Source organism: Castor canadensis, chromosome 19, assembly GCF_047511655.1.
Source record: "Castor canadensis chromosome 19, mCasCan1.hap1v2, whole genome shotgun sequence".
In the NCBI taxonomy this organism is placed as follows: domain Eukaryota; kingdom Metazoa; phylum Chordata; class Mammalia; order Rodentia; family Castoridae; genus Castor; species Castor canadensis.
Window position 1 is genome coordinate 42566585 of NC_133404.1, and position 21989 is coordinate 42588573.

General features: G+C 45.8%; 1 protein-coding gene and 1 long non-coding RNA gene across 3 annotated transcripts in view; one reads left to right on the forward strand and one right to left on the reverse strand.

The window, feature by feature from the left end:
• Window positions 1–1324: 1324 nt before the first annotated feature.
• Window positions 1325–21813, reverse strand: LOC141419262 (uncharacterized). Its single transcript, XR_012444035.1, has 3 exons — window positions 21507–21813; window positions 3684–3811; window positions 1325–1656 (listed from the first exon to the last, which is right to left on the reverse strand). It is a non-coding gene; the product is annotated as an uncharacterized lncRNA (long non-coding RNA).
• Window positions 15864–21989, forward strand: part of Znf592 (zinc finger protein 592) — a 48431-nt gene continuing 42305 nt past the window's right edge. For both annotated transcript variants that reach the window (XM_074061935.1, XM_074061937.1), the window contains exon 1: window positions 15864–16227. The gene's annotated coding sequence lies outside the window, so the exon portion shown is untranslated. The remainder of the gene's footprint in view (window positions 16228–21989) is intronic.

Consider the following 21989-nt stretch of genomic DNA (forward strand, 5'->3'; position numbering starts at 1 on the left):
TTCTGGTGAACAGCTGAAAAAAAAACTAATAGGGAATATGATAAGCTTCTGGGAAGCAAGTTTTAGTAAGCTGGTGACCTGTTTGCTCTGTAGTCCCAAGTACTCAGGAGGCTGAGGCATGAGGCTCAGGAGGGAAAGAGAAAAGAAGGGAAGATAAGAAGAGAGAAAAGAAAAGAGTGGCATAAAGCCAAGGAAGCTTTAGGGCCATTTAAAAAAAAAAAAAAGTCCAGTGCAGTGGCTCACTCCTGTAATCCTAGCTACTCAAGAGGCAGAGATCAGGAGGATTGCGATTTGAAGCCAGCCCTAGGCAGATAGTTCTCAAGAGCCTATCTCGAAAAAAATCCATCACAAAAAAGGGCTGGTGGAGTGGCTCAAGGTGAAGGCCCTGAGTTCAAGCCCCAGTACCACAAAAAAACTAGAAAAGCTCCATAGCCAATTTAGTACAATTTGATTTTTCTAGGGGGGTAAAAATCACAGGATAATGCTTGCTCATGTAGCATTTGCGATATTTCTTTCTAAAGATTACAGTGTCATTAAAGCTCTCCTTTAAAATCATTTTTCCTTGTCAAAATAGTGACAGGTCACATTCCTGCCAAGGTCTTAAAGCCAGTGATGGTGTTAATGATGAATGCTTGGTAGGAGAGCTAAATAATCTTTTGGCAAAATTCCTTTACCAAAAAATGCTGTTGGAAATAAGCAAAAAAAAAAAAAAAAGGCCACTGCACAGCAAGTGTGGAGTGTGGAGGAGCACACTGTTTAGAGTTATCTAGAAAGAGAAAATTTAAAAAAGGTTGCCTAGAACTGCTGCAGAAAGTTCTCCAGCTGGGCTAGATCTTGGAAACCATCTCACTATGCCCCTCATTTTTAATGATATTCTGAATTAGTTACCTAATTTGTTATTACCCCCAAAACTTAGCAACTTAAAGTAATAAACGCTATCTAACAGTTTCTGTCCATAATATGGTTGGGATCAGCCTAGCTGGATGGTTTGGGCTTGATGTCTCCTGAAGTTATAGTCAAGCTGTCCTGAGGGCTGAAGGCCTGTGTGGGGGAGGAGCTGCTCCACTTATACAATTGTGAGTAGTTTTTAGTTCTTCCTGGGCTATTGGATTAAAGCAGCATTTCCTGGTTGGCAGTTGACCAAACTGGTCTTTCCTCAGTTTCTCATCTGTGGGCCTCTCTATCAGACAACTTGCAACATAACAGCTGGCTTCTACTAGAGCAAATGACCCAAGAAAGACCCAAGACTAGGGTGACCTACTTGTCCTTGATACCAGAGTGGGGTCTTTTTACACAGAAGCAATAAAAATGAGTGAGCCAAATGTCAGGAACAAGATAGGCAAGACTTCTTTATTAGAACATCAGCTCACCAGCGGAAGGGAGCTGGCACTGTCCCTGAGCAAAGGAAGAGGCAAGTTTTTTATTGATTGGGGCAGGCAAATCTGATAATGTTCCATTGGTCATGGGCACAAATTCAAGGGATGTTTTCTTCCTTGTGTGCAAACATCCTGACCTTGACTGAGGTTTGCAGGCTAACAGCCAGTAGACTCAACCAAGTAACTGCTAAGGTCCTCCTGCCGTGGATGTCGTGATCTTCCAAAAATGTCCTGGCCTGGTTTGGTCTGGGCCTTATGATAGAGCTGAGGACTTTCAGTGCTGGTATTGGAGAAAAGCACAAGGGTGGGGTAGAAGAAACAGGCCAACTCCAATGGGCAACAGACCAAGTTAACCTTGTATTAAGCCTTGAACAGAAATTTATTTTTTGAGGGGCTGAGATTGAACCCAGGGCTTTGCACATGGTAGGCAAGTTCTCTACCACTTGAACTATTCCCCCAGGGGATTTTTTTTATATTTTGTTTTTGAGATGATAGGGTCTCGATAACTTTACTTGGTCAGGCTTTTAACTTTGGATCTTCCTGCCTCCATCTCCCAAGTACCTGGGATTACAAATGTGCCCACCACACCTCTTTTATTTTTGAGGCAGGATTTCAGGTGGTTGTCCAGGCTGGGCTGGAATTCTCTATGTAGGTCAGGCTGGCCTCAAACTTGAAATCCTCCTGCCTTAGCCTCCTCAGCACTGGGATTGCAGGCATTCATCACCACACCTAGCAAAATATTTTTTTAAATGATCAACATGTCTGCATGCAGAACTGTATAGAATCTCGCCCAAAGGCTAAGGCAGCAAAGGGACAGACATGTTATGAAGACAGAGATACAAAGCCTTTTTATCCCATTTCAGTCATCCATCACACATCTGTAGGCCCAACTGAAGTCGGTATTTTCAGAAAAAGTGGCCTTCAAGTTTCTGCTAGTTTTTCATTGCTGTGACAAAACAGCCAAGATAAACAATTGAAGGGCAGAAAGGTTTATTTGGTTTCAGTCTGGTACCTCGGTTCCATTGCTTCTTGGCTTATGCAGAGTGAACCACACAGCACGTAGCAGGTGGTGGAGCAAAGCAGCTCACCTTAAGGTGGACAGCAGGCAGAGAATGGGGAAGGCGGGGACAAGCCACACCCTCCAGTGGCATGCCTGTGACCTACGTTAATCCATTAGTTAATGGATTAATCCATTAGGTCAGAGCCCTTGTGATCCTGTAATTCTCAGGGTCCTGCCTGTGAACATACTGCACTGAGGACAAAGCTTCCAACACGAGCCTTTGGGGGGGCACTTCCTGTGCAAACCATAGCAGTAACCTAGGCAACTGCTATCGTAACCCACACTGCAGAGGTCCTATCTGTAGTAAAGCTAATGGGAAAATAAGGACATGTTGCCCAGTCCAGCTAGCCTTGAACTCACTATGTAGCTCAGGCTGGCCTTGAACTAAAGAACCTCCTGCTGCAGCCACCAAATGCCCAGCAAAAGTGGTGGTTTTTAAATTAACCAAGAGCAAATGTTGTGATTTTGCTCCGACAGATTGACATCTGTGTTTATTCTGTGGGTTACCAAGGGCATTTTATGGAATGAGGCTTTTCCTAAGTAACAATTCCCCTTATCTATGTTTACTCCTAACCTTGAGGGATTTGGGATCTAGTAGAGGTCATTTGTGTGACCACCTTACACCCTGCTAGTTTTACCTGGTATAGTCATAGGAGGCTTATTATGGGTTTTATGTAAGTGACCCCTCCAAAAGGTTCATGTGTTGAAGGCTTTGGTCCCCAACTGGTGACTAAAATCCAGTCATTGAGAGGTGATTGGATCCTGAGGGCTCTGACGTCATTGATGAACTAATGCCCTGATGGATTGATAACATGGTGGCTGTATTGGGTGATGGGAAGTAGGAGGAGCGGCCCAGTTGGAGGAAGGAGGTCACTGGGGGTGTCCCTGGAAAGATGTACCTTGTCCACAAGCCCTTTTGGTCCCTAGCTCTTTTTGTTTTCTGGCTTCCATGTAACAAGCATGCCCTCTGCCATGGAGCCAGGAACAATGGAGCCAGCCGACCATGGACTGAAACCTCTGAAACTGTGAGCCAACATAAAGCTTCCCTCCTTTTAAATTGTTTCTCTTGGTTGTCGCAGTGATGAAAAACCGACCAACACAGGGCTCCTAATCTGTAAGCATCCTGGCCTGTGGCCTTGTCTGGTGTTTTAAGACAAAGCTGTTGAAAGAGTACAAAGATGGGGACAAAAAAGCACATCCTGTGCTTTTTTAATGGGTAACAGGTTAAGGCCCCAGAGTATATTTACCTTTGTCCTCTTGCGGTCCTTGTCTCATTGGGATTTGTCCCGAGCTTTCCCAGGTTTTGCATTGAAGGTTCCAGTTGCACAGCTCAGGAAACTCATCAGTCCCAGGTAAACCAGGATAGTTGGTTATCCTATCAAGACAAAAGTCACAGCCTTTGAAACCTAATCATGTGCCAGGAGCAGTGGTACATGACTGTAGTCCCAGCCACTTGAGAAGCTGAGGCAGGAGGATCACTTGAGTCCAACATAATGAAACTTCATCTGAAGCAAAGCAAAACCGTAAGCATGGGAGCAACGCCATCAGTCCTCCACGTTCTCCTCATTAGAAGCCAGTCCAGCACAGAGTTAAAGAAAGGGGACGGATTAAGTTCCATTTTTTGAGGGAGAAGTCTCAAAGAATTTATATACAAACATGGGGTCCAGCTTTACAGGGGAAAGAAAGGATTAAATGGAAGTGGCTTCAACTTCCTGCCTTCCCCTTCCCAACTTACCAGTCTCCATAAATATTCCTGTCTCCCCATTCGTCTGTGACAGACAGACTGCCTCCTGTCTGAAGTCAAGCTTTCTACCTGCCAAGGCTTAGCACTTCCATTCCATAGGAGCCTGGTTCCCACTTGTTCCTCCTCTCCCTCGGACTCTCATCCTTCCCTTCTCTCCAGCTCATGATCATGTTGAAATCTCTCTTAGAAAATTTTTAAGCTGGGTACTTTATTAATATTGTTTACATATGGTAAAATGCACAAATGATAAGCACATGTTCCACTGAATTTTAATAAATACACATACCCACTTAACCATTATCTACATCTTTCTTTGGTTTGAGTTTTGATATAGGGTCATCCCGCCTCGTCCTCTCAGTGCACCCTTCTTTAATTCACTGAAAGCTGGTCTCCACCCCATTCCATTGCTGAAATTGTAAAACAGCTACTTGAGGTCCCCCGAGGGGCCGTCAGGTCCCCCTCTCCAGTCACCTTCCACCTCTCTGGCTGACCATTCTCGGTCTCCACCATGGCTCTTCAGCCTGCTGTGCCAGTGGTGTGATCCTGCAGTGACTTCTCACCCTGCATGCAGGCTCTGGCTGATCTTACCTGTTCCTGTGGCTTCACTTAACTCTCAGTGCCTATGGCCGTGGTCTCCTGGCTATAAGACCTTTTACTAACTGCTTCTGGACATCTCCACTTGTGTGTCCAGCAGACACCTCAAACTCCACGTCCCAAGTGTCACACCTTCCCATCCCCACTGCTTCCCCATAAAAGACCTGTTCTTCCTATTTTCCAAGTCTCCATGAAGCATAAACATAAGAAACCTGATTACCATCGGTGAGTCTTCTCTTGCTCTCCTCTCAAATTCACTTAGTGGCCAAGTCCTGTTAGTTTACTTTCTGGGCTTTGTTGTTAACAGTGTTGTTTTGTTTTTTGAGACAAAATCTCAGTATATAGCCCAGGCTGGACTCAGACTCACAGTCTTTCTGCCTCAGCCTCCTGAGTGCTAGATTAAAGTATGCTACAACACCCAGCTGCTAGCCTACTTTCTTAATGTCCACTTCCTCCATCTCTGATATCACTACCTTGGTTCACGCTATGATAACTGCGTGAATCTGTCTACTCGCTGCAATCTTGCTCCCGAGCTATTCACACTGAAGCCACAGTGATTTATCCATAGTGTTCCTTTCTTGTGTGAAATCTTTCCCTAGGTTCCATGACTTTCAGGGTAAGGCCAAATTCTTTATCATAAGCTGCCTGCCTCTCTGGCCATCTCATTTCTCTTATGCTTAAGAGTCTGTGGTTCTGCCAGGTGCCAGTGGCTCACTCCTGTAATCCTGGCTACTCAGGAGGCAGAGCTCAGGAGGATCACTAGTTGAAGCCAGCCCATGCAAATTGTTCTGAGAGACCCTATCTTGGAAAAACAAAACAAAACAAAACAAAACACCAAAAGGGGCTGGTGAAGTGACTCAAGATGTAGGCCCTGAGTTCAAACCCCAGTACCGCAAAAAGGAAAAAACAGAGTCTGTAGTTGCTTGAGTGCTGCACCCCTTCACTTTGTTTTTCTTTGGCAGTACTGGGGTTTGAATTCAAGGCCTTGTGCTTGCTGTGTAGGAATCTGCCACTTGAGTCACAGCCTCAGCTCTGTTTGCTTTAAGTATTTTTGAGACAGGGTCTTGCTTTAGGCCTAGGCCAGCATGGACTGCAATCCTCCTATTTACATTTCCCATGTGGCTTCAATGACTGGCATGCACCACCATGCCCAGCTTTTATTGGTTGAGATAAAACATTTTTATCATGAGCATTTTTGCCTGGGCTGATCTCAAACCACAATCCTCCCCACTCCACCTCCCGGGTAGCTAGGATTACAGGGTTGAGCCCTGCATCTGCCCAGCCTGCACATTCTCGGTTTTGTAGAAGCTGCTTCCTTTCCTCCCCTTGGGAAGCCCATCCCACCCCATATTCAGTATTCTTCCATCCTTTCAAATTCAGCTCATGCATCACCTCCTCTGGGAAGCCCTCACACCACTCTGCTGTCCACAAACTCAGCCTCTAATTATGTATCTGTTGCCCTCAACTGGACTCTGAGCTTCCTAGAGGTAAAGGCCTTGTTACTTACTTTTTACTTCCAGTATTTGACCTAGAGTAAACACTCTCAAAACACACTGCTGAGACTGGGCACTGGTGGCTCATGTCTGTAATCCTAGCGACTTGGGAGGCCAAAAACCAGGAGGATCTGGGTTCAAACCCAGCCCAGGCAAAAATTAGCAAGACCCTATCTTGAAAATACCCAACACAGAAGCAGAGCTGGCAGATTGGTTCAAGTGGTAGAGCACCTGCCTACCAAGCATTGGGCCCTGAGTTCAAGCCCCAGTACCACAAAAAGAAAAGAAATAATTGGGAGGAGAAGAATGCATTAGGGAGGAACTGGGAGTTAGTACAAAGCAGGAGGCCCTAGGAAGGCTAAATGAGGTTTCCTGTTGTGCCATGGTAGATATGGTGTCCCTTAGTAAGAATTCAGACATTTAGGACAGATGATCCCAGACCAGAAAAAGCCCAAGGAACTACATCTTCCAAATGCAGAGCTCTGACATGCTGCTTTCTCAGCTGACTGGGATGCAAGCTTCCCAGCATGCAGGTCTTTTGGACCTGTCAGTCACAATGGCATGCCTTGGGTTTTCCTTCAGAGATAGCCTATTGCCTGCTCATAGGTTAAGTAAGTCCCATGCACTTGGCTTTGAAACACAGGTCAATTTTGAGCCAAGAGCCAATCAGTTTATCCTTCTGTGTAAAGTGGAAATGCAGGAGGGTTCACTGCCAGGCTTTGTGGCATAGACCTGTAATTCTAACACTTGGGAGGTGAAGGCAAGAGGATTGAGTTCCAGGCCAGCCTAGGGTACACAGCGAGACTGTCTCAAAATAAAAAATTTACATCATTTGAGAACGAAGTAGGATCGTACGTGTCAATGTCTACCAGCAGATATCAAACTGACTCTTTTGGAGACAGGGTCTTGCTATGTAACCCAGGCTGGCCTTGAACTTGAGATCTTCCTGCTCAGCTTCCTGAGTGCTGAGACTACAGATGCATGCCACCCTGTCTGGCCTGACTTTTCTTTAAAAACTCTATTCAAAATAACTTTTTTTTTTCCTTTGTGGTACTGGAATTTGAACTCAGGGCTGTGTGCTTGCTAGGCAGGCACTCTACCACTTTAACCACTCCTCCAACCCTGTTGAAAACAACTTTAATCTCAGGTATGAGTATAGCTCAGTGGTAGAGTGCATGCTTGGTATGTGTGAGGCCCTAGGTTCCATCCCTTAAACTAAAAATAAGTAAACAAACAGCTGTTATCTCAGCAGTTTCCCTCTGACCTTCTCAATGAAGGAAGATGCACAGGAGAAAGATTTAGGATGAAGACCCCCTAAGTCCCCCCAGGAAAGGAAGTGGCCCGGGCATATCACAGCAAGCTGGTGCCAGAGTCAAACTGGACTCCCTCCCCACCCCCCCGCCCCAGCTCTTCCCTGTCACCATATCCCCAAAGGATCTATCCACGTTTTCTGGGAGGACTTACCCTCCTAAGGTCAGGTCAGGGGGCTGCAGAACATTCTGCTTACCAACTTGGGCTGTGAAATCATTTATTAAAAAATGCAGCAACCCTGCAGTTAGCATAAGGTGTCAGGAAGAAAGCTCACTCCCCCAAATCAAAGGCACTTTCTGTACAGAGAGATTAATGGAGCCACTCAAAGTCTCTCTGGAAGATTTGTGGAGTGCCCAGACAGCTGCAAGGGCAGCTGGGAGGAGGAGGCGCCAGCCTTCTGGGTTGGATTGTGTACATGTGATGGTGGAGGGTGGGGATATGTGATTCCTTCCTGTCTACACTTCTCTGGCTAAAAGAAGGGGCCTTGGTTTTTGTTTTATGAGCTCTTAGAGAGGAAAGAGCCCTGTTGTGAATGTGGAAGCCCTATAGGTAGAGGCCAAGAGTACGGACAACCCCAGCCCCTGTCAACTGGGACTTACACGTTGGGCCCTCTCGGGAGCTGAGCTGCCTTTTCTTCTCCTTTTTAAGAGTTTATGAATGTATGGAGTTTTGGCGCTGGGGCTGGAACCCAGAGCTCATGCACACTAGGCAAGCCCTTTACCACTGAGCCACACCCTGTCCCTTCAACTGCTTTTCAATTCCTAGATCTAATGTGGGGCTGGCTCCTGATTTTCCTCTTGATGGTTAAGGGATCCCATGGATTCTGATGAAGTAATGAGTCACTGTGGAAATGGGACCAGTGTAAATCTGCATGTGAATGTAATGTTCTCGCAGTGCACATTCAAAGGTACAGTCAATAGCCATCATTTACGTATACACTCGGTAATGAAAACTTAACATACCTAAAGCCTACCACGAGCCGTCTTCAGTGTGCTTATGGTGAAAACTGCAGTGTTTGGCCTCTGCCTCCTTCATTGGTTTGATCTCAGAGGCACTTTGCCAACTCTATCCTACAATCCAGACATACCTGGTCACCTACAGCCCCGGGATATGGCATAAGGGTCAATGAAATGAGCTCTGGAGTCATCTTACAAGTGCTCAGGACAAGTCACTTTATCTCCCTGTGCCTCTGTTTCTTCACCTATAAGCAGGGATTATGGTGTCTAGGTTTTTAAAAATGAGCGTTAAGTGAGCTAATGAATAAAAACCACTAGAGTAGTGCCTGACTATTATGGTTACTATTATAAATAGTATGTTACTACTTATAGCAACTAGTATGGTTACCATTATAAGACTGTCCTCCCATGCAGACCCTATTTAAGTGTCATACCCTATGTGAAGTTTGCCCAGACCTTGGCTGAGCAGTTATTTGTCACTATTCCATGCCTGTATTTTATTTGTACTTTTAACTTCTAAATTTTATTAATTTGTTTTTTTTTTTTTGAGACAGGGTCTCACCATGTAGCCCATACTGGCTCTGAACTCACAGTCCTCTTGAAGCTTCAGCTTCCCAAGTGCTGGGATTACAGCTGTATGCCAGCATTCATGGCCTTATGTGTACTCTTATGTGTCTCTTATGACATGGGACTTTGATCATGTTCAATTTTCTGAATCTAAAATAAGGCTTCAAGGTCAGACATAGCCTGAAAAAAGAGTAACCACTATTCCAGGGATTCATGCTTTTCTAAAGAAAAACTTGTAACGTGTTTAATTCTGTAACTGGTGAACCTGGACAGGACTTGTGAGGGAATGTTTTGGGGTGGAGAACTTCCTGTTCTGGGCCTGTGCATTCCAGATTTGTCAACATCCTGCCTTCCAGCTCTCACCACGCACAGTACTGCCCAAAGACAATGCACATCCCAGCCGCACCTTCCCCCCGGATGTGCCAGCCATGCTAAGCAGCTGAGGGCTCCTGGACCTTCCTTCCAGCTGCTGCTGGTGACATTCACCAGCCCTCTCTCCTCCCCTTTCCTTAGTCACCCCTACTCAGTCCTCAGGTTTCAGTTTTGACACTGTTCTCTCCACTCGCACGCCCAAGCCTTCCCTTACCTCCCCAAGTGGGTTAAGTTATTCTCCCAGGGAGCTTCTTAGCCCTATCACAGCACTTGGCCATGTTTTATTGTAATTATTTATCTGGCTTTGCTGCTAAATTGTAGGTTTCACAAGCCAGGTAACATTTGCATACGGATAGCCCTAGTCAGGGTCTCTGACCCATAGCTGATACTTATTTACTGTCATAAATTACTAGAGGGAATGGATGTCTGATAGCATGCATATGTGTCACATTCCCCACCTTTTTATTGTCCCCAAAGAGTCTGTGCACCAGGGAATTTTTTTCCAGTCCTCATGCATGTTCAGCAAGGGCTCTATCATTTGAGTCACATTCCCAGTCCATCAGGGACTTTAAAACAGAAAAACAGCCAGGCACCAGCAGCTCATGAGTTTAATCCCAGCTATTTGGGAGTCTGACATGAGGAGGAGCATGGTTCAAGGCCAGCTTGGGCAAATAGTTCTTGAGACCCGCCCCCAACTCCATAATAAACAAAGCAAAACAGACTAAAGGTGTGATTCAAGCAGAGAGCACCTGCTTTGCAAGTGCAAGCCCAGAGTTCAAACCCAGTCTCACCAAAAAAGAAAAACAAAACAAAACAAAACACCCCAGAAAAACAAAAATTGCCATCTTTCAGAGACAGAAGCAAAATTGGCTGGGAAAGATGTGCCTGTAACATTTAAAGGCTCAAACTAGTAACTCTCAAAACATGGGGGTTTCTCTCACTTCCTTTCCAATTCAACATGTTGAAAGAAAGAAGGCTGGGTTGGTGGCTTACACCTGTCATCCCAGCTATCCAGGGTAACATAAATAGGAGCATCGCAGTCCAGGCAGGCTTGGGTATAAAAGTGAGACCCTATTTTAAAAATAACGAAAGCAAAACAGAGCAGCCGGGGGCAGGGCTCAAGTGGTAGAACACTTGCCTAGCAAGTGCAAGGCTTTGTGTTCAAATCCCATACCACCCCCCATAAAAAAGAAAGGAAGGAAGGAAGAGGGCTGGTTTGTAGTTCAGTGAGAGCGCTTTGTCTGTCATGTGCAAGGCTTTGGGTTTGAATCCCCAGCACCACAGAGGATGGATTAATCAAAGTAAGATCCACCAGGCCTGTAGTCCTAGCTACTTAGGAGGCTAAGGCAGGAGGATCACTTGAGACCCAAGGCTAGCCCGGGCAAAACAGCAAGACCCTGTTTCAGAAATAAAATAAGGAAGTATATACATATAGGGCTTCATGTTTGCAAAGCTGCTTAATCCACACCTGCAGTCCATTTTGCCCTGGTTATTTTGGAGATGGGGTCTCGCAAACTATTTGCCCAGGCTGGCTTCTCAATCCTCTTGATCTCAGCCTCCCACGCAGCTGAGATTACAGGTGGGAGCCACTGGAGCCCAGTTTTAAAAAATGTACTTTAAACAATGAAAAAATTGTAAAAGAAAGGAAGGAAGGGGGGTGGGACAGTAGAGAGGGGGTGAGGGGCGGGGGAGGAATGGCTCAAATAATGTATGCACATGTGAATAAATGAATAAAAAATTTAAAAAGAAAGGAAGGAAGAAAGAAAAGAGAAAGAAAAAAGAACAGTGAAGTACTCTCAGGAGAAATGTTAAGTCTGGTTTTCTAGATTGAGCTGTCCAATACAAGAGCCACTAGTCACGTGACTCCCAAACTGGAGCTACTTCAAATTGAGAAAGACCTTGAAGATTTATAATGAAAAAAGAAGGTAAACTGCCCATTGTATTAATTACAAGAAGGAATGATAATACTTTCATTTATTTTTTTGGGGGGTGGTGGTGATTATAATACTTTTGATATATCAAGCTACAGTAATTTTTTAAATTAATTTCACTTGGGTCAGATGTGGTGGCTCACTGCTGTAATCCCAGCTACTCTAGAGGTGTAGGTGGAAGGATCAAAATTTAAGGTTAGCACCAGGCAAAAAGCTTGAGACCCTATCTGAAAAATAACAAAAGCAGAAAAGAGCTGGGGGCATGGCTCAAGTGATAGAGCATCTGCCTAGAAAACTCAAGGTCCTGAATTCAAGACCTCAGTACTGCCAATAATAATAATAATAACAATAATAGTAATGTCACTTGTTTCCGTCTCCATGTTCAATGTGGCTACCAGAAAACCTTAAATTGCACACCTGGCTCTCATCAAGACCGGCTCTAAGTACGTGGTGATGAACGGGACCTCCAGAGAAGTGGGTGGGTTGGGTGTGGAGGTTAATTTGCAAGCTGGGTCAGGCGGCCACTTCCTTTTTTGCTTAAATCTGCTTTTTCAGGCCTTTCCTGACCTACTGGATACCCTGGAGCTCTGGCATTTTCTCAGCTACTTTTGCTATGACCTTTGGGGTTTGGGCGTATCGATAGCAACAGGATCTGTCCCCATGTCCAGGACCTTGGGTCCTGTTTGCCCAGTTTGCTTAGCACAGCGCCTAGGTTTTTTTCTCTCTGGTTTTAGCCTGTGACCTGATCATGACATTGCAGTTTCCTTTGCCTTCTGGTTTGGGTTGGTTTTTCCTCTGCATTTGTTGCATGCAGGAGTTTGTCAAAAATAAATGAGGCCTAAGGCTAGGTGTGGAGGTATACATCTGTAATCCCAGCTACTTGGGAGGTGGAGATGGGAGGATTGAGGTTTGAGGCCAGCTTGGGCAAAAGCAAGAGACCCTATGTAAAAACAAACTAAAGCAAAAAAGGACTGAGGGGTGTGGCTCAAGTGCAGAGCATCTATGTAGCAAGTGTGAGGCCTTGAGTTCAAACCCCAGTCCTGCCAATAAATAAATTCATAAAGGTCTGTTCTTTAGGCAGGTATTTTGAAGTCAGCAGAAAATGTTGATGGGTGAGAAATAATCTCACAACCCTAATAATCACGATAACCAAGTTAATATGTGCAAACTGTGTTATGACAGACATTGGCCCAAAGGCTGGGTGACTCGGGGGCCACATGAGTGCTCTGAATCTTCAGCTGGAACTTTCTTGATCATGTCCACTTCATTCTCTGACTACAGAAAGGTCGGCCTGGTCCTTCTGTCTGAATTTCCTTCTGTGTAACGTGAAATTCTCAAGCAGGTCAGCTTTAAAAGTCCATATTGCTTGTATATGTGAGCAGGAAGGAGACTGATTCTAAACAGTAAATAAATGTGAGTCATAAGCATTGAGTTTCTTCCCAACAGTCCCTCCTTCCTCAGCCTGATACAAGAACACTGCTTATCTCTGGTATAGGGCTAGGTCAGCCTGGGTGCTTTGGACTCATGACTTGGGTTACAATCCTGCGTTTGCCATTTACTAGCAGTGTGATTCTGGACAGGGATTTACATCCTCTTTAGTAGCATTCTCTGAAGGTAACATGGTCGTGTGGGCAATCTGGTTCAGAGTTGCCGTTCACTGCCTTGTTAAGTGGGTGTAGTACCCCAGCAGGCCATCTTGTCCCACTTCTGCCAGCATCTGTAATTGCTGTTTTCTTGACCTTTAGAAAGAAAACACACCTCACTTGACTCAGAACCCTCTCTGGTTAATGTCTTACTTCTCCTTCATTTCAGCAACAGGGTTCTTGGGTGGCATATGGCTTACTGCGTTGCTTTTCTTCCTCTCTTTTCTTCTCTGTTCTGGGTCATCTGCCCTGATGGTAGCCACCAAGACACTACTTCAGTCTTTATTGCCAGGCAGTTGCAATCCCTATCTTCACCACTGTGATAGCCCAGGTGGCCTTGAACTCATGCTCCTCCTGCCACCACATCCAGATTCACAGCCTCTTTTCTGGCATGCTTTTTTCCTCCCATGGCTCCCAGGACCAACAGGTCCCTTACCAGCCAGGCAAATCAGTGTCTGACACTCTGATCCTTTCCTCTTCTCTCTTTGAAATCACGTCATAACTTTCCCTCCCTCCTCCCCTCCCCCTCCACTGGTGCCTATGGGTACCTCAGAGTCAGCACCTGCACCCACCTTCGACTCCTTCTTGTAGCTCACAAGGAGGTCCTCTATCTTTGCCTCAGATTTCCCCCTCCTGCCATCTGACAACTTTAGAGGAGTCAACCGATCCATCATCAGTGATTTAGTAAACTTTGTAAACAGTTTAGAATTATTTTATAAAGTTAAACATTCACATGACCAGCAATTCAATTCCTATATGAGCACACCAGAAGGACCCCTTGCACTTTTATATACATGGTTTACACGAATATTCTTAGTAATATGTTCACAATACCCGACACTGCAACAACCTAAGTGCTATCAGGGAGTTGGTTGTATTCATTTGGGTCCCCAAAAGCAGAGCCTGAGATAGACTTGGCCAGGTTGTATATTTGAGAAGTGATGGTGAGGAGGACAGCAGGTGTGGCAGGGAGGACACAGGGAGGCAGGGCTGTAAGAAAAGTGTGGGGTGTGATTCCATGGAGACTTCTGAAAAGTGTATAGGATGTCTCCTGGGATTGTCCATTGGAAGGATAGAAGACTTCCATCCCCTGGGACTGAAGGTTGCATTAGCTCTATTCCCAAGCTGTGCCTGTGAGAGGGCTGAGTGCACTCTTGTGACCACTAGGAAGGCTCCGGAGCAGAAATTGGAGAGCCCCAAGGCCTAGCACTTGCAGTGGGAACTGTCTGTGGAAGGGGTCCCCTGAGGCCAGCCCGCACGTATTTGGCTGAAGTCACAGTTGGGTCTAGGGGAAGAGGTCAGGGCACTGACAGCCCATGTTGCATGGGACAAGCTGATGTGAGCATAGTCACACATTGAGCAGACCTGCATAGCCACAAAGAATAAGCTCAGCTGCCCGCCACAAGCCTGAGACAGTGAAAAACAGTCCTGGGGTGGTGTGTGTGCCATGATAACTTTTTTCTTTGGGTGGGACTGGAGCTGGAACTCAGAGCTTTACGATTGTGAGGCAGGTGCTCTACTGCTTGAGCCATGTCTCCAGTCAAATGATACCTTTTTAATTGAAAAAAGCTAAAGTTCACACTATATGTTTGGGGAGTATATACGTAAACTAATATGCATATGTAAATACATATGTGCACTTTTGAAAATTATAAAAAAAAAAAACCTCTTGATACCTAAATTCCAAAAATAAATGACAGGATTATTAAAGAAACTGTGGAAATTAATAGAAAAATGGAGGGCTGGGCTCAGGGGTAGAGCATTACCCAACAGGCACAAAGCCCTGGGTTTGATCCCTGGTGCTGGGGAAAGAAAATAAAAATGGCAAAAACCCATGTACACATGTATGGAGACACCTCAAGGAACCCCAGAAATAAGTAACATTTGTATGTGTCGCCAGGCACTGATGGCTCATACGATGATCAGGAGGATCACTGTTTGAAGCCAGCCCAGGCCCTATCTTGAAAAAAAATCCCTTCACAAAAAATGACTGGTAAACATTGTATGCATATATGAATAAAAGGAAAAAAAACCAAAAAATAAAAAAGGACTGGTGGAGTGGCTCAAGATATAAACCCTGAGTTCAAACCCCATACCACAAAAAAAAAAAAAGTGTCAATTTAAAAAAATGGTCAAAAAAGCAAAAAGTATGACTAGATATTTTTGCACGTGCTGGCAGTGGCTCTACCACTTGATCCTTCAAATTGCTTTTTCAAAGCAAGAACTTTTAACTTCAGCTTTGTGGAAAACTAGAGCAATTTAGAAAATTATTTATTTTGTTTAGGGTCTTGCTTTGTACACCAGGCTGGCCTCCGACTCATGATTCATTTACCTTAGCCTCTTAACTTCTTCTATTAACTTTTTTATTTTTCATAAAATATTTCTAAATAAAAATACTTTTAAGATCAAGAAAATGATAAATATAAGATTGCTCCCCTAAGTTCTGGAGCTTGAACTTGGGGCCTTGCATGTGCTAGGCAAGAGCACTCTACCACTGAGTTACATCCCTGGCAGTAATCAGAAATTGAGCACTGGATTAGTGGGACATGGGTCAGTTATGGATTCTAGTTTTTAGACTGTGTGATAAGTAACAAAAGGCTACCCAGAGCTGTGTGAGGTCCTGGGTTTCGTCCCCAGCAACACCCCTCCCCCTCAAAAAAAGAGGCCACACGTGGATCAATGGATAAACCATCCTGACCCCTGTGTTACATTAACCCAATTCTACATGCCTTAAGTCCAAGAAATAAGATTATGTAATATGATAAATGCATGTATAGGCACCTGTAAAATGCACTCATCACACAAGAGGGCTCTGAAAGATCCTTTGTGAAGGGAGGGAAGCTGGAGTACAGTTGTGGGTGACAGTCTAGGGGCGTGGAGGAGTAAGTAGAGAGTTGCCAATTAGTGCTGTGAAAGGAGAATGAGGGAGGTAGAGGCAGGACCAGGATGGATCCAGGAGAGGAGAAAGGGACTGTGATAAGCAGGGTAGCTGTTATTCTATATCTTAGACAGGAAGCAGGAGAGTTTTAAGCAGGGTACTGAGATGATTGGTTTCAGGAAGAGTCTCACACTAGAGCAGAGGACTGGTTGCAGGAAGCCGGGAGCAGAAAGATTGATTTGGATGCTGTGGTCTGAGTCCAGGTGAGAGACACCCATGGCCCACTTTCCTCAGGCACTCAGGTGAGTGTGTGCTTTATTTAAATCAAGGGGTTTCTAAGAGGCAGTGGGATGGGCAGGATTTGATGTCTCTGCTTTGCTGTGCTTTTCTCTATAGCACTTTATCACCACTTGACATATATACTTATCTGTTCTCTGTCCACCCCCACCAGGATGTAAACTACACAGTAAGGAGGTCAATTCTGTTTCTTTCTCTACCCCCAGGACCTGGCAGTTACTGGCACAGGATAGGTACCAAATAATTGTTGGTTCAGTGTATGAAGTTTAGTTATGAAGAAGAAATGTAAGCTAAAAGCACAAAGGAGGAATTTCATTCATACACATCTCTGATTAATCTCTTCCCTGGGCCAGACTCCAATCAATAGCATCATGAAAAAGAAAAAGGGCCCCACTTTGGCCTTCACCCTTGTCCCAGCGTGAGCTAACTCTGCCCCTCTACCTGTCCCACCTGCTCCCGGGTACCTGTGGTTTTTTTGGTTGCTTTTTTTTATCTGTAGTTAACTTGGTTTTCTAGGTTTCCTTCAGGTTCTTGGCCACGTGCGTAGGCAGTTTTTCTCTCTTCAGTGCTTTTACCCCAGAGCTACCCTTGGAGCCCCTGTCCTCACATTGAGATAATCACTCATCGGTTGGCTATTCTGCCTTTGCCCCTCCTGACGACTCTCCACCCTCCTTACTCTGATCTTTAGTTCAAGGCTGACCTTGAAGAATGGTGTCATCCGGGCCCACTTGTCCTTAGGCATACTGTTGGGGTCAGCCAGTGGGCAGTGGGAGGTACTGCAGGACTGCTGAGAGAAAGAGGTAGGGTGCTCCCCAGCTCCTGCTGGTCCTCCTCTCCTACAGCACCGGTAGCTGTCCCATGTCCTTGGCCCTTATGCTGATGGTTGATGATGGCCTCCCAGCAGAACTAGACCCAGGGCCCTCCCCTATTCCTGTTGGCTTCCCTCAACCCTATCCATACCTTTGCCACTGTCCCCTCATTAACTCTCTTCAGTTATACACTTGGAGAGGTCTGGTTCCTGCTGCTCTTGGGTCATACAAAAGGGAAAATACACAATTGTATCTTTTTAAGAATAATGAGCTATGATTCACAGAACTGGTCCTTTTAAGTTTACAGTCAGTGGTGCTTAGTACACTCTAGCCAATTGTATCCTTTTCAAATTAATATGTAATCAAATGGTTTGCAAGTCTGTTCCCTTTATCTGTGTACTTAGTGTGCAGTTACACAGCTGAGCACCATCGGTTACTTAACCGCTACTATGTGTCCAACTTCTCGCCATCACAAATAAGATTGTAGTAAATACTGTGCACATGGCCTCTCTTTTAGGGAGGATTATTTCTTAAGGAAAAGTTTCCAGGAGTGGTACTGATGAGTCAAAGGCAGTCATCTCCCTATTAAGGCTCTTCAGAGTACTGTGAAATTCCTTCTTAAAAGGATCGCCGACATGTGCACTGCCACAGCTGTCTCTGAGTGTACAGCTGCATCATCTCACTGCCTGGGAAGGGCCTATGTGCAATGTGTTTTGTCAGTGTAGAAGGTGACCTTACCATGTGACCTTCTTTGATGCCCGTACCAGCCCTAAGCCGTTTAAAGTAACAGTGGGGCTGAGGGTATAGCTCAATGGTAGAACACCTGTCTATTATGCATGAGACTCTGGGAGGGAGGGAGAGAGGGGGAGAAGTAGAGAGAGGGAGAGAGAGGAAACAATTGGTTCTAATAAACTTTATTATCATTTTCACTATTAAAAAAAGAATTGGGAGGCTGGGGCAGGAGGATTGAGAGTCTAAGGTCAGTCTGGGCTACATGATGAGACCCTGTGTCAAGACAACAAAACAAAACTAAAACCCAAACCAAAGTAAGTTGAAGCCATTTTCAGCTAAGTGGGATAGGAGATGGTGATTCTGAGGGGAGGGGTAGAGACAAGGCACAGGAACTGATTTGCTTCCGAACTTCCTTCCTTCCTCATCCACCTTTTCATGTTGCTTATGTGCCCATTTCCCCTTCTCCAACGAGCCAAGTTTCTTCAGGGCCCAGCATAGAGCCTGGCACCATCCTGAAGCCTCACAGCACTCCTAAAGCAGATTGTTAGGATCCACCCACGCACAGCTGGTCAGGCCCTCTATGAGCATTAACTGCCTTCCTGTCAGTAGACTCGAATCAATGCTTCCATCCCCTCCAATCAAACATGCCACTACTGCCATGGCTGCCAAACGCTCTGGACTAGTGAGTCACTCCTGAAAAACTCAAGTCTTTTCCTACTACTTGAGTTAGGCACCAAACAAAGGTCTTTTGTTGTTGTTGTTGTTGTTGTTTTTGTGGAACTGGGGATTAAATCTGGGGTCTCACACCTGGTGCTCTATCACCTGAGCCATGTTCCCAGTACTTTTGGTTTTGAGATAGGGTCTCTCTAACTTTGCCCAGACTGATCTTCCCACCTCTGCCTCTTGAGTAGCTGGGATTAGGGATGTGCTGCACCACGCCCAGATAATCCTTTTGTTTCTATGGAAAGGCTGAAGGGGGGAATTTGTCCTGATTCTTCCTGGAGTGACTTACCTAATGGCTGGATTTGGAGCAGCCTGCCCTTTTCTTATTAGATGGGGTTAGTGCTAGACCACTGCATGGAGGTTGGAACTCTTCAAGGGAAGGGTATTAGAAAGCCATTGTCACCATCTGATTCACATTCTTCAGCTTTATTGGTAATAAAGTTGATATTTTAATCTTCTCATTGGTTCCAAATTTATAAGGGATTATATTCAATGCCCTCTAATGTTCCCAAAGTGTTGGATGAGATTGCTCCTAGGTGTTGTCACAGATAAGACAACTGCCACAATCAAGACACATTGCTTCTCCTTTTCAGTCCATGATTTTCTTCATTCAAATGAAAAGTTGTTTTTGGTTTACAGTTTGCCTTGTTTGAAGTTCAATCCGTATCTCAAGCTGGGCAAAGAACAAAATATTTATAGACCTGCTATTGGGAAATATTTACTGAGAAGTGAAGAGGAACCCAAATATGGCTCCTGCTAACCCTTCTACCACTTCTCTCCTTACTGATCCTGGGAATCTTGTCTGTTGTGTTGATTTCTGGGACATGTAAACATGGCAAGCTTAAGGTCATGGTTATAGAAGTGTCCACAATGAGAACTGCAAAGATAGCAGGGAATAGTTTGGTTTCTTTCATTATCCTTTAAGGTATGTTGTGACCCAGTAGTAACAGAATCAATGTGACAACTCCTGATTCGCGTTTAAAAAAGACATAATAAAGCTGAAAAATATCAGCATGCATTGTATAACATAAAGATAATACACATCAAGAAACTTTTGTCTTGTGTGTAAGAAATACACAGAGGAGCACAACCAAAAGAACTTTCTGACCCCTGGTTTTAAGTGCATATTTCTTTGTCTTTTTGTTTTCATTCTTTGCTAATTTGTTCTCTCTACATAACTCTGTCTTTGTCTATGAGCAAAAGTTGTGGTAATAACCAGAGAAGCAATTGTCACTCTGTGAACAGCTGGATTCAATGACTGTTGTCCCTACTTCACTGTCCTGAGTCAGTCAAATGCCCAAATATTGGGACTGAGGGCTGAGACATACAATTTCACTGAGTAAGAGGTTATAGGAAAATCTGCCTCAAAATTCATCACCTGCACTGTGCAAGCTCCAGTGACTCCTCCTGACCTGCAAATTTCAGTTTGCATTCAGACTGTTTTTGGATTAGCCCTACCTTGCCTTTCCAGGTGAGTTCCCTAACTCTTTTTCTACATGAATCGTGTGCTCCAGCAGAACAGCGTTCTTGGTTTTCCCTGGGCACCTGGTCCATTTGCCCCTCTGGTCTTTGTACTGTTCCTTCTGTCTGGGATGATCTCATCCAGCTCTGCTTGCTAAAGACCCACTCCCAATTTCCTTTCCTGAATCCTAGTATCTTCAACTTTTGAGCTTCATTAGTATCTTTTAAAAAGTACCCTCCTCTAAAATACTTTAAAGCTAAGTGTGGTAGCACAAGCCTGTAATTCCAGGAATATGGAGGCTGAGGGAGGAGGATGGTGAGTTTGAGGCCAGCCTGGGTTACACAGAGTGTTCCTGGCCCACTTAGGCTACACAGTGAGACCTTGTCTCAAAAAACAGTAACAAAATCTAGTTAAAAATGTCAGTTTCCCTGCTTCCAAAAGAAATATAAATGCCCTGTAAAAGAAAATACAGAAGTCACAGGAGAAAATAAAAGCCCCTGTAATGTGCTGCTGCTTCTTTTTTTTTTGGTGGGTCTGGAGTTTGAACTGAGGGCTTCTCATTTGCAATGTAGGCACTCTTATCACCTGAGCCACTCCGCTAGTGTTTTAATTACAAGTATTTCCTATGTCAGTAAATCTTTTTCTCCAACATAATTTTTAGTGGCTACAAATACACTCCAGTCTAACAGTCACATACACATTGTGCATTGTGCTTATTCACAGGTAGGGGTACAGTATTTGGGGGGGAGTATAAATGGGGTGACATTCAGACATTCAGGGTACTCTCTCATTTCCTGAGAGAATACAATGGAGCATTTTGGGGTCAGAGAAAATTAGGAAAAAAGTAAGTTCCTGGAGGTAAGGGCCTCAGGCTTGCTAGGCAGGTGCTCTACCACCTGAGCCATTCCCCAGCCCTTTTTGTGGGGGTTGTTTTTGAGATAGTATCTCGCTTTTTGCCTGGGCCAGCATGGACTATGATCCTATTTGTGCCTGTCCTCATAGCTGGGATAACAGGCACATGCCACCTCACCCAGCCACTCGCTGAGATGGGACCTTGCAAACTTTTTGGCCTCTAGTGGTGATCCTACTGATCTCTGCCTCTCAAGTAGCCAGGATTACAAGCTGGAGCCACTGAGTCGGGCCTTGTTTTTGATACAGGGTTTCCCTGTGTAGCCCAGGCTGGCTGTGAAATGGTGATCCTTCTGCCTCAGCCTCCCCACTGCTGGAATTACACACATGCACCACCACACTGGCAAAACATTTCTATCTTTATGCATCCTTTAAATCTCGTAGGACGAAGTGCCCTTGGTCTTCCTCCCTCCTTCCCTTTCCTGGAATCTTGCACCATTAATGATTCCATGTCCCCTCAGCTCCTTTATTCGAGGTTTCTCCTTCACATGGCGGGGGGGGGGGGCCGTAAAACGAAACCCCAAACCCCTGTCTTGCCCTTATGCTCCTTGAGCTAGAGGCCTGCTCCATCTCGCTCCCCCTGCCAGCCTGGTGCAGAGCATCTTCACCCTTTGCGCCCTCCATTGCCTCCTCACCGCACGCTCCTTACCCAAGCGCCCAGCTCGCCCAGCTCAATGTTAGTGGCCGCCCTTCTGGTTCTGGCAAAGCGTCGCCTCCTTCCTGGTTCCCCGCGGTCAGCGGCCGGTGCTCCGGGCCAGTCGCGGGATCCACGCCCGCCCTCCCCGCCGGGTCCAGGTTCCAGGTGCGACGCAGCTCGCGGCCCTCGGTCACCCCGGAGGCCAAACCTGTGCGGGTGGCGGCGGCCCAGCCCGCGAAGCCCCGCGTCGTTCCCCCGAGCGCCTCGACCCGGGGGACGGCGGCCCGGCTCGGGAGGCGGCTGGCGGCCCCCTAGTGGGCGGCCTCGGCGCGTCCCGGACCCGAGGCCCGGGCGGCGGGGTGTCCGGTGGGGTCGCGGTGCAGCCCCGCGCGGCGCCGTCCCCACCCCGCCTCGGGCGGGAGGCCCAGGCCCCGCCGCCAGCGCCGCCGCCGCCGCCACCGCCCTGGCCGGTGCCCAGGTCCGAGTCGCCTTCTC